The 13,126-nt window shown below is 51.4% G+C and overlaps 1 protein-coding gene and 1 long non-coding RNA gene across 6 annotated transcripts in view; one reads left to right on the top strand and one right to left on the bottom strand.

The window, feature by feature from the left end:
* Positions 1-13,126, bottom strand: part of PLCL2 (phospholipase C like 2) — a 213,981-nt gene that overhangs the window by 104,789 nt on the left and 96,066 nt on the right. The gene's annotated exons all lie outside the window — the stretch shown is intronic.
* Positions 2,410-3,814, top strand: LOC147378853 (uncharacterized). 2 transcript variants are annotated; one of them, XR_015159376.1, is made up of 3 exons: positions 2,410-2,653; positions 2,882-2,976; positions 3,680-3,814. It is a non-coding gene; the product is annotated as an uncharacterized LOC147378853 (long non-coding RNA). The 2 variants fall into 2 exon arrangements; XR_015159543.1 differs by having other exon boundaries at positions 2,420-2,528.

Genomic DNA, 13,126 nt, shown 5'->3' on the forward strand with positions numbered 1-13,126 from the left:
AGAAAAAAAGAAAGACAACTCAGATAAAATCAGAAATCAATGTCACAATAGATAACACAGAAATACAAAGGAAGAGTTTGGGGATTGGCGTCAATCCTTCTCCAAAAGTTTGGTAGAACCAGTGAAGTCATCTGCTTCTGGCCTTTTCTTTTGTTTGCAGATTTTCACAAATTCAAAGCACTTATTTAAAAAAAACAACAAAGTGCTTTTCATTTACACGATCTCATTATTGACCAGTCTGCTAAACTGTTTGTTTATTTATTTATAAATTAAATACATGTGCTATCTATTAACAGATTGTACATGCTGGAAAACATTCACAAAATTAAACTGAAGTCCTAATATTTCCTTCCATGCTTGCCCAACCTAGCAACTACTGCTATAAACCACGAGTCCCACGCTCAAGGCCCATAAGGCTTTGGAGGCCCCTTCCCTGTCCTGCAACCCTCAGCCAAAAATCCCTACAGCTCTTCTCCAAGGATCCCCAGTCTCCAGCTGGGCTGGGGGCTCCGTGCCTCCCCTTTCTTCCAGGTCTTCACTCAGGTTTCTGGACAGACCCCTCCAACACGCTGCCTGCTGGTGGATCTGCCCTCTGCCACTCACTCCACTCTGCCCTCGAGAAGTGACAAGTGCAGAGACACCGAGGCTCACACGGGCCTGAGCGCGCCAGCGCTGAAACGTGGCCAGAGCGGCTGCAGTCAGCTGGACGAGCCTGAAGGAGGCCATGGGGAGGCGCAGAGGCCAGACGCTGCAGCATCTTACAGGAAGGCGTCTGGATGTCACCCTAAGAGCAGCGGCTTAAAGGAGAGCTTTGTGGTCTGATTTACTCTTTTAAAACAGTGCCCAGAGGAGAGTGGATTAGAAAGAAGTAAGAGTGGAGACAGGGAGATGTTAGTGGTGAAAAGACAACCACAGAACCCCAGACAAAGCATGGTGGTAGCTGGGACCACAGTGGTGATGGCAGAGCTGGAGAGAGAGAGACGGTTTCAAGATGACTTAAATGATAGAGCTGACGACACCCGCTGGCAGACTGACACGGCACACGAGTGAGACGGAGGAATCGGAGATGACTGCCAAGCTTCTGGCTTGATTAAATGGTGCGTGATAACGCCACTTATTTAGATGGGGAAGATGAAAGAGTAGTTTTCTGAGTGGGGAGATCAGTAGTTTTATTTTGAATATGCTAAGTTTGAGATGCCTCTAGATATCCAAGTGAAGATGTCAATTAGGTGGTTAAATATATGAATCTGGAAATCTGGAGAGAGGCCAAGCCTACAAATGTAGGAGAGAGGCCGTGTTAGGCCAAGCCTACAAATGTACAAGCCACAGCACTTTGATGGCCCCAGGAAATTACCCAGTGAAGGAGGAGAGTCCGAAAAGATGGCCTCGGATTTAACCTGATGCATTCTAGTAATTTAGGTTGGGTACAGAAAGAGGGACTAGCAAGAGAGGCAAGAAAGCAGAAGCTAGAAACGTAATTTCTAGTATTCTGGAGGTATATAGCGGCCAGAATACTGTGGTATTATAACAGCCAGAAAATAAAGTGTCTGTATAAGAACAGTCAATGACGTTCCTGAGAGGTTAAGATCGAGAAAGGGAAGCTTGCTCAGTATCAGCGTAGCTCTCCACTTTCTTACAGTTGCTGCTTGCATAATACATTTTCTCCCATCCTGTTGCTTTCAAACTATTTTTATATTTGAATCAGAAGTATAGACAGCATATAGCTGCATCTTAAAAAAAAGAAAAGCCCACTCTGACAATCTCTGCCTTTGAGTGTATTACACAACCCATTCGCATTTAATGGTGTCCCTGATATAGCTGGACGCACCTCCGCAACCTTCTCTGCTGTATGTCCCGTGTCTTTGCACCTCTCTAGCCCCGTTATAATGCATTCTTTGATGTTAAGTCAGTGGTATGTGCTTGAGATCTGGAAGCACAGAACTTTTGTTGACCCTGGCAAGAGCAGTTTCAGGGTAGTAAGAGGCCAGAAGGCCTCTAGCGTGAGCTGGAGGCAGCGGTTAATAAGCAATGCAGCCGGTGAGTGCAGTCACCTGGGCAAAGGAGGAGCCAGGGAAAGGAATCAGTGGTTATAGCACATGTGTTTCTTTTTTTATTCAGAGGTTTCCGTGCTGAAGGGATCTGTTCAGGAAAGAAGAGAAAAGGAATGATCCTGGAGAAGGGAACAGACCTCTGAAGGAGCAAACTCCTTAGCGAAGCAAGAGGAGATGGGACCCTCACCAGCTTACCCCAGGGATGACTCTGAGTTGGACCCTGGGGAAATGTGAAGGGAGAGGAGTTTAATCAGAAAGAACAGCAGGTGCAAAGGCAGGAGACAGGACAGAGCCTGCAGTGTCTGAAGAAGCTCGGGGAGGGGCTGGGGAAAAGGGAGATAAGGGGAGGCAGTCAAGAGAAGAGCCCTGCAGCACTCCAGGAAGCAGCAGCCCTGGGGAGGACTCGGGCCTCCTCTGGGAGGACCTCTGCAGCCCGGAGCGCACATGTCAGAGCCACGGACGGAGAACTAGCAACAGGTACCAAGCTGATAACCCAGGGCACGTCTTGTGTGCAAAGACAAGTCACCACCTGCTGTAAAAGGTCAACACATCAAAAGAGGCCTCATTCATTTTACAACTTTAAGAATCAACAGCCCATTCACGTAGGTATTTCTGCCTTCACAGCCTAAAATAACTGAGCTAAAGGATATAAAACACTTAAATATTTATGAACCCCCCCAAATGAATGAATGAACTCAAAGATTACTGCTTACAGGCTCATCACTTCAAACACCAGAGAGAGAGCTCTATCCTTTTAAAATGACTTTTTAAACAGTTATAGTTATCTCAAAAAGTTATACTTGTTATAATCCAAATTTTTTCCCTTCCAGTTTTCTTGAGCTATAATTCCATCCCCAGCACTGTAAAAGTTTAAGGTGTTCAACACAGTGATTTCGCTTATGTACATCATGCAATGATTACCACAGTAAGTTTTTTAAAAATTATTACTATTGAAGTTCCTTATTTGTTGAAAAAAATTAAGTTATAGTCCATTTCCAACTCACCACTTTTCTATATAGAGGTATTGTATGCAAATACAAGATTTTCTAACGCAAACAGCTACTGACATGTCACAAACACAGCTTCCCTATGGGCCACAATGGTGGTGGCTGAGCCGCTCGGGCGTGTCCGACTCCTGCGACCCCGTGGACTGCAGCCCGCCACGTCCTCTGCCCATGGGATTCTTCAGGCAAGAACACTGGAGTGGGGTACCCTTTCCTTCTCCAGGGGATCTTCCTGACCCAGGAATCGAACCCAGGTCTCCTGCATTGCTGGCAGATGATTTACCAACTGAGCTATGAGGGAAGCAACAGTAATCACTTGCTCTCTGTCATGCCCAAAGGCAGGCCCATTCTTTTAAATTAAAAGCTACACTTGGGTTAAGAAATCAATAGTAATGCCAATGCCTACATGGCAGGAATCCATAAGGCTCGAGCGATTAATCCAGAGCATTTGGAAAGCAGAGCGATGCCAATTTGGATGGCAGAAGGTCTGGTCCTGCCATTTCCCCTGAACCAGCCAGGACCCTTTTAAAACCACGAGTCCCTTCCAAATTAATTAGCTCATCAAACTGAAATGAAAAGCAGTTTTACAACCCAGCAAAATCTCATCATTAATAAATTTTACAGGGCCTGTGCCGCCAGTGACTAACGCAGTCTCAGGCTTCCGGGACATCTCGCATCACCATTTCCACCCCTCGCTGCTGTAAGCCCCAAGTACTGAGACGTGACAAGATACCAATGCACAATTAATCATGCAGCAGGTACCAAATTCACCCCAAACGCAGCTTCCCGCAGCTGATTCAGGTTTTAAATACTACAAACACAGAACACACTATTAGCAGAGGTCTCTGCATCATACTGTCTTGATTACAAAACCAAGAAGCTCGAGCAATCTTACAAAGTAATGCTGCAGACTTTCATCTGAGATAGGGAACTAGAAGCGCTTTTTATTAACATGCTTCAGAATTCTGGTGTGAGAATGAAATATAGGCATTTATCAGGCATGCATACCTTTATGAATTTCTGCTAGCCTAAGCTAAAAATGCCACATTTAATTAAACTGCATTTTATTTCACTAAAGTTATCCAGAAGTAAAAACCAGGACTCCTTCTGGGTCTGCGTGTCCTCAGTCGAGTCCGACTCTGTGTGACCCCGTGGACATTATTCTTGGTCTACTTGCAAACTAATCTCCCAAAGCCCTTCTTAAGCGAGATGCAGTTTTTACTCCAAGAATTTGGTTGCGATACCAATTACCCCCACTTCTAAAAAGTGCTTAGATTTCTGAGGGTTTTGAAGGTGAACCCTTCAGTTCATTTTGCAACCCTGCCCTGATTCACCAAGGCCCCACGGAGACTCTGGAGAAAGGGTGCCGGGAAATGAAGCAGTAGCCAAGGCTTCCACAGGAGGGCCGGCACCCCCAAACCCAGGGACAGCCAGGACCACAGCAGGGCCAGCACCCAGATCCTAGGGACGGTCATGACCACCAGCAGGGCCATCACCCCCAGACCCCAGGGACAGTCAGGACCATCAGCAGGGCCAGCACCCCAGAGACCCTGGGGACAGTCAGGAATACTGGCAGCTGCTGGACTCCACTTCCCCAGGGCACAGTGACATGAAACCGGGGCATATGTGGGTCACAGTGGGAGGTTATTTTTAACGCATATATATGGAATCCAGAAAAACTGGTATTGATGAACGTATTTGCAAGGAAGGAATGGAGACACAGGTGTAGAGTGGACTGTGGACACAGCGGGGGAGGGACCGAGGGCCACAGAAGGGGAAGGTGGCATCGACATATGTCCACCATCGGAGTCAGGTGGACAGCTGCGCAGGCTGCTCTGCAGCCCCGGGAGCCCCGTCTGAGATGACCTGGAGGGGGTTCTGGGGAGGGGAGGGCGGTTCCGGGGAGGGATGTGTGTGTGATTACGGCTGATTCGCACTGCTGTATGGCAGAAACCAATGCCATGTCGTAAAATTTAAAAAAAGAAAAGACCTGAAAACTAAATAAGCATGCCACCACAACAGGGCCTGTCCTGGGCAAGCTGAAATCCACGCTTACCCTCCTTGAAAATGACCCTGTGAGTAACGTGCGGCATCCTCGCTAAGTGCCGGGCACTGGGGATCCAGGTGGAACCAAAGTCTACGCCCAGCTTCAGGTGTGTCCGTCCTGGCCGGCAGGCCGGCCGCCAGTTGGTCATGACCCCCGTCCCCTGCACTGGCAGGCAGGTTCTTAACCACTGGGCCACCCGGGAAGCCCTGCCGCTGCCGCCTCGAATCCGAGGACGTGCGCCGGGCGTCCCTTTGGGGATGGGGGCCCATCCTCTGGGTGGGGCTTGTTTCTCGAGGATGCCACGGTTGCCTGCATCCTTGGTCCTGCTGGGGGTGGACCCTCAGCCCCACCCACTGCCTGCCCGGCCGCCCTGCGTCCTCGCCCAGCTCGTGGCTGTGATCGAGGCGGGCAATTGGCCCCGTTCCTAGCTGTGCAGAGCCCTGCTCTTTCACGACCCCCAGGGGCCCAGGCCACGCCATGCTCCCGCACACTGCTGGGTGGGTCCCCGTTCTCAGCTGCTGCCTCATTCACAACTTGGCCTGAAGTGAGACGAACGGGAGGGACACTCTGCTGGAGGTAACAAACGGAGTGGGTGAGCGCAGCGCCGAGGGGCCACGCCAGGGCAGCCTGCCCCCTTCACGAAGGGGTACAGTTGGTGGAAGGACATGCTAGGGGGAGCAGGGGTTCTTGGAGATGGTGTGAGGTGGGGTCAGGGGGCCGATGGCTGGGCTGTTCCAACTGACCATCTCAACCGACCCCGGGGAAGCTCCCCCAGCAGTCAAATCATGCCCCTCGCCCCATGAATGTGCACTGTGGCTCTCACTGCAAGTCCAAGCACGACGTATTATACGCATACGACATCATCCCTATCACCGGCGTCACCATCAACCATCTAGGACTCTCCCCCGTCACCTCAAAACCCACCTCTTCAAGTTCAAAAATGTCAACTGCTGTTGAGTTGGTCTGTAGCTCATGGCATGTGAGAAACACACCTAGCAATTAGATGACCTGAATGTTTATCTTTTAATCTAATTTGAGGCATCCCCCCCTCCCCCAACAGGATGTAAAGTTCACGTTGGTTTCCTGGAAATTATAAAGGCAACACAGAAATCACATTCTCTTCTCTGAGAAGAGCCGGACACATTCTCTTCTCTGAGAAGACCTGGAGCTTCAGCTGAGCCACGTTTATTCCAATTATCCATTTGTTTTTCAAGTAATTTGGTTCTGCTTTTAAAAGCATTCGTGTAGAGCGGTTTTTAATTTAATAAGACTAGACCTTGAGACCGAGGGCTTTTCAAAATAAGACAGGATTAGGAATGTGCAGAAAATCCCATGGGTGGAGGAGCCTAGTAGGCTGCAGTCCATGGGGTCTCGAAGAGTCGGACACGACTGAGCGACTTCACTTTCCCTTTTCACTTTCATGCATTGGAGAAGGAAATGGCAACCCACTCCAGTGTTCTTGCCTGGAGAATCCCAGGGACGGGGGAGCCTGGTGGGCTGCCATCTATGGGGTCGCACAGAGTTGGACATGACTGAAGTGACTTAGCAGCAGCAGCAGGAATGTGCGGAAGGCAACTTCCACGCAGCCTGGCCCGGTGCTCCCCAGCTGTCTCTGCTCTCGCAGCCCCCCGGCCCTGGACGACAGTGGCAGGCCTTGAGTTAGGTCGTGCAGTGGAGGTTTAGTGAACTGACGCTCTTTATGAACTATTTGAGACAAGACGACATTTCAAAAAGGATGAAGAGAGTCAAGAGAGGCTGGCGCCTGGGATGACCCCTGGCCTGGGCAGGGGTCAGAGAGGACCAGATGGAAGTCGCGCCCCGCCCGGGTCACCCAGCTGCACATGGGGCCCACCCGGTACCGACGGCGCACCACACCCAGTGCTGTGCAGGTAAGGGGTGCTGGGCTGAGCTCCGCTGAGCGGCGCCGATAAACAAGATCCCTCTGAAGCCTCCACTCTGCGAGGCAGGGGCCTACCATCCCAGTTCAGAGGTCGGATGCTTGCCCAGGCAGATGGCAAGGTTCCTCCCCAGGCCCCCTCCTCCTGCACAGCGCAGAGCTGGCCCTCCACCCCTGGGCCCGCTGGACAGCGCTGGGAGGCTCTGACAGGCCTGCGGGGGGTGAAGCTGGCTGTTTCCCTCTCCCCCTGCCCCCGCGGGGCATCCACTCCGCGTCCCCAGGGCCCCAGACTCCACACCCAGCTGCCCTGTCCCTCTCCCTGCAGGTCGGGATGCTTTCCGCACTTGCTGACCTCTGGATGGCTCTCTGTCCCCCTTGGAGGCCTGCGGTTCTTCCAGCAACTATCACAACTCCCCCCGACCAAACACTCAAGGAGAGCCCTGCTTCTCTGTTGGGACCCCAAGGGAGTCGGGGCTTGAAGCTGTAGCTCTGAGAGCACTGCCCACTCCCAACGCTGTGTGGCCAGTCCCCCGCTCTCCCGGGGGTCCACTGCTCCGCCAGCCCCCACTGGGTGAGACCACAGCCCAGGGGACTGGCTGGAGGCCTCACCAAGGGCCAGAAGCCTCCTGAATCCTCTGCCACCAGTTTTATAAAATGAGGAAAGTAACAGTGTGTGCGTTAGTTGCTCAGTCGTGTCTCTTTGCGACCTCATGGACTGTAGCCCGCCAGGCTCCTCTATCCATGGGATTCTGCAGGCACGGATACTGGAGTGGGTTGCTGTGGCCTCCTCCAGGGGATCTTCCCGACCCAGGGATTGAACCCAGGTCTCCCACATTGCAGGCGGATTCTTTACTGTCTGAGCCACCAGGGAAGCCCTAGGAAAATAATTACCTGTCTGTCCTTAATTGCTTGGAAGGCTTGGTACTAAATATGAAACTGCTGTGGCAGCTGACTTTCCTAAGACTCTTCCATCACCTGATGGGTCGTCAAGTCTTAATCACTGGGATGACTGGTCAGTGCAAAAGGAGCTCACCTGAAATGAACCCCCAAATTAAAGTCGTGGACCTAAATGGGTACAAGTTACACAAAGCTTCCTTCTAAGCGCTCTCTGCAGGCTCACAAACGCCTCTTTCTCCTGTAACAAGAGGGAAGTGGGCTGGCCGAAGGTCCCCGAGGTGTCTGCACACGGCGAGGCCGTGTGGCCGCCTCACCCGGGGCTGACTTCCCCACCGCAGCTTCCCGTGCAGCGACCCTCTCCTGGGCTGAGAACACAGTGCCTGGCAACCGCGCCTGCTGCCCAGAACCACCACAGAGGGTGCCCAGGCAGCGCAGCCCTGCCTGCAGAGGCCCTGGAGGCCCACAACAGAAGTCACGTGGACGCCACGAGGCTGATCTCAGCGCTCCTGCTGCCATTAGCGTCACCAGCCTTCTCTCCTGCAGTGAACGTTTATGAGGGTTTGGTGAGAGCTTTCGCCTCCACCGTACCCTCCCCAGACAGCTGGCCTCCTGGACGCCGGGCCTCACTTCCAGCTGCCAGCATCGCTGGCCAATGACTTGCCTGCCCTGCTTCCCCTCCCGTTCTTTTATGTCGATTCTAAACATGTGGGAACCTTTGTTTCATCTTTACTACCATTATTTTTTAATCACACTTGTGAAAAAAAAAACTGTGCTATCTTGCCACATATTTACATAATCATGGGCCAACTAAAGGGCTGATGAGAAATACAGGCTCTGATTTCCTATCCTGTTAGACTCTGACTGCCATCATCTGCTGCGGTTACAAACACGAGTGTTTAGGGGGAAAATATTGAGTGATCTCTGGGCAGACGGACGCTCTCCCTTGGTGACACCCCTGGAAGGAGACAGACACTGTCCAGCTTAGTGGCGCCAAAAAGTATGAGAGTCACGTGTGTAATGTAAATTTTTCTAGCAGCCACCTTAAAAAATGCACACACAAAAAACACATGAATAAACTTTAACAATTCATTTTATTTAACCCCAGATACTATCATTTCAACATGTAATTGATAAAAACATTAAAATCGTGTGCCTTCTTTTTTCATCCTGAGCCTTTGAAGGTCAGCACAGGGCACAGCTAGAACACAGCTCAATTCCAACAGACCAGGGCACAGCACTCAGTGATCACTGGCCTCCAGGGCCCTCAGATCAGACAGAGCAGGTCAAGGGGACAAGCTCCTTGACGAGAGGCTGCCGCTGCTGCTGCCTGTCGCTCAGGCGTGTCCGACTCTGTGCGACCCCATGGACTGCAGCCCTCCAGGCTCCTCTGCCTTGAGTGGGTTGCCATGCCCTCCTTCAGGGGATCTTCCTGACCCAGGGATCGAACCCAGGGCTCCTGCATTGCAGGCGGATTCAGAGGACCCTGCTGCATTTAACCCCCTCCCCTCACCTCCTCTGAACATTTCCAGTCTGGTGCTTTGTCCAAAGGAAGCATGCCAATGTCATCACGGAACTCGGGAATCAATGGCTGGAAGAAGGGCTGCCATTCATAAAGGCAGGCAAAGCCAACACAAGCGTCTTCGAACAACATTTTGTGGGTCTTAACACTTTTAAAAATTACATATGAACATCCTTCCTAAAATAAAATGTTCACTCACCTTTCTATCACCCCCAAAGCCACGCTATAACAAGGAGAAAAGCGAGGGTAACTAGCCTCCAAAAAAAACAAAACAAAAAACAAGGGGGTGGGGGGTGTTTGGGAAGAGAGAAATAAAAAATCAGATCTCCATAATAAATGACCACGATGAATTATCCAATACTATTTAAATGACCTCAAACGTCTGATATTATGTAAGAAGCTGTGATGTGTGCTAGGACACAGACATCCCTTGAAAAGGAATTGAAAACTAAGATTTCAACCAGGTAATTTGTGACCAGAGACGACTTTTCTCCCCCTAGGGAGTTACTAAAAGCATATTTTACTTGGAGGTTTAGAGGTTTAATACATGCAAATTACAGTTGCATTTCACCTAGTTGATACAAATTAACTTGCTCAGTCAAGATAACCACTTTAAAATAATTTGTTGTCCCCGAAGGCCACAGAATAGCACTATTTATAGCACTACATACAGATCGCACCAAAGGAAGACGACAGCGCCTTCTGACCTGCGGCACAGAAATCACACACGCCGGGTCCCTTTGGATACCGATGCGGCGGACCCACGAAGGATGACCCAGGCTGCAGCCTCGCCAGCCGCGGCTTCCTCACAAATCTGCAGCTGCGTCCCTCCCCCTCCGGAGAAGGAAACGGGCAGCCTCAACAGACGTTTGTAAACTGCAGAGTACCTGGTTTCCCTATAGCTTCCTATAGCTCAGGCAGGAGAGAATCTGCCTGCAGTTCAGGGGACCTGGGTTCAACCCTCGGGTCAGGAAGATTCCCTGGAGGAGGGCAAGGCAACCCACTCCAGTATTCTTGCCTGGAGAATCCCATGGAGAGAGGAGCCTGGCGGGCTGCAGTCCACGGGGTCGCAGAGTCCGATGTGACACAGACTCACACCGCTACTGCCTGAATACCTGGAATCCTCATTAAAATCGTGGAATGAACTTCTGGGGAAAGTCGACCGGCACTAAAGACACTTACTTGGAAAGGGGGCTTTCTCTGGGAAAGAAAGAAAAAAAAAAAAACTTCTTTACTGTGATGGGATTGGTTTTCAAGTCCTAAATACACTTTGACCAAGTGGATTCAAAGGAAAAGCATCTCAGTGTCTGGGCCCTCAGGTTCCAGCTCCCGGCTTCTGGGGAAGGGGAGCTGTGGTGCTCCACCCAAGTGCAACAGTTCACGGCCACACTCACTGCTTCTCCACCGTTGGTGAAAAATCCTCATTTATCCAAAACTTGATTCATTCAATCTTGCCGAATTTCCATCAGATCCCAGGCTTGATGAATCCATGATTCTATGGCTACTAATAAAACACCAGGGTTCAGATAGTCCTTTACAAGATTCTTACAAAACACACAGCTAATAGCTTCATTTATCTGGCCAAGAACTGGCATAGAATATGCAGAATATGTACTTCTTCAATTATTACATTCACTTTTAATTTTCAATCTGGTTGAAAGTTATTTGTACTGCCCTTTACATGCAGATTCAGAGCGCTTTTAAAAATCTCCATGATGGCAACTTTTGACCATTTCAACTCCGAGGAAAAGAAGTGGCAAATACGGGAACTGAAATTTACATCATTACTTTTTGAAAGATTATTTTTGGGCTTATCAGTTTATTTCTCTTCAGAGGTACTGTGTGTGCCTTAAGTCATTTGAAAAACTTCTGGCATCTTCTGAAGTTATCCTCTGTCAGTTTTCCACATATTATCCAATTCTAAACACAGACCTTTAAAGAGCTGAATAGCCACTTGAGCGGAGCCTCTGTTAATAAACGTCATGTTTTTCATAATTTGACAATGCTGATGACAGATTTCATGTTGCTGACAACCTGTCACCTGCTGCAATCATGAGTTTTGTACCTGAATTTGTGACTTTCATTCACTGGTAAACTTCTGGGAACGGTCTGCCCTGAGCCAGCATGTCTGGGCGCTGGGTCACCCACAGCATGCAGCCCAGCCTCCCGGGCACTCATGGTGCCAAGGGGCCGCCATCATCTTTGAAATCTCTCCTTCCAGGGAGCCCTTCTGCATTTCAGACAAAGAATATCGGCATTAACCACCTGCAGACCTGGGTTCACATTCTGGCTCTGCCTGTTAGGTGCTGATGACCTTAGATTGCAGCTTCATGCTCCCTTGGCCGTGATTCCGCCCCCTCCCCTTACACAAGCATAATGATTTATTCCCCAGGGTTGCCGTGAGTCCAGTTTGATAGCAGAGGGAAAGGGAAAGAATCCGGCTCTCAGAAGCCCCACAGACGTCAGCCTTCCATTCCCTGTTAGAAACACAAGGCTTTCTAAACTCAAGGGACACTCCGGCTTTGAAGCAAAGAGACAGAGGAACATCTTAAATAGCCATGTGAAATGATCTGGAGTTATACGTTAAAAGGGCTGTTCTAACCTGAGAGCCTGTCCCCAGCTGGGGCCTGGCCCGAGGGTCCCTAACACACGACCCTTTTTGGTCGATGGTGAGGTTACTGTCAGGTCTGCCCCTGGAGCTGTGAAAGCAGTTCCACCAGCCCTCAAACAGAAGCTCAAGCCCCCGAAGGGGAGAGCCCGTCCCCCTGGGGGTGACTCCCTCCAGAAGAACCGCAGGATCAGGAAGGAACAGTCGCGGTGGACACCACAGCGCAAGGCGCGAGCTGGGGGGTCACACGGGCACCTCGTTCAAAGCCCACAGCCGCTCCAAGACGCAGACGCGACCGCCTTCTACGTCCGACGAAGAAACCCAGGGCCGTTCTCTGCCGCGACCAAGGCACAGCTCCGCACCGCTGCCCCTGACCGCTCGCTCTCTGACCTGCGGGCTCACTGACCTCCTCAGCCTGGCGGAGGCCTGCTTGGGTCCCCCAACGCCCCACCGTCTCTCTCTGCGGTCGGACACGCCCCGCTTCAGGGGTCAGGGACCCCGCGTGCTGGCCCCGCCGCCCGCTCGGGCCAACCCCTGCAGGGCCGCGCCGATCACGGACAAGGCATGGTGTCAGCTCCGTTTCTGGTCTGCTCCGCCTGAGTCCCCGAGGGCCGACCAGGGGTACTGAGCGCTGCCCCTCAGGGTTGCTGGGAGCTCTGCCTCCTCCGCGGAGCCCTCAGGAGCTGCCGCTGGAGCAGGGCCCGCACCCCGCCCCCCACGCCTCGTCCCCACCTCCAGGCAGCCCCCCGGGCCTCCTCTCCGGGCACAGAAAGCGCCTCCTGCCCCTGCAGAGCGGCTGCTGCAGGCCTCAGGGCAGGGCCCGAGCTCTGGCCACACAGAGCCAACAAGCCGAAACCCTTTCACACCGTCCCCTGTGGAGTCCACAAATTCAGCACCGACGCGGCTGTAAGACTCAGCTCCCCAAGGAAATACGCCACAAGGGACCCGGGATGAGAGCCCTGGGCCCAAAGTCTCCCTCGCGGACCCCCTTCAGTGTTTCCAGGTGTGTAACAGTGAAAAAGTGTGCTTGCCAAGGGTATTTTTAACGCTTCTTGGGCTTTCAGTTACTTCAACAAAGTATCAGGAGCCAGGTCCTGTGGAAG

Source organism: Bos grunniens, chromosome 1, assembly GCF_055505025.1.
Source record: "Bos grunniens cultivar Pamir isolate PY7600 chromosome 1, Bosgru_T2T1.0, whole genome shotgun sequence".
In the NCBI taxonomy this organism is placed as follows: domain Eukaryota; kingdom Metazoa; phylum Chordata; class Mammalia; order Artiodactyla; family Bovidae; genus Bos; species Bos grunniens.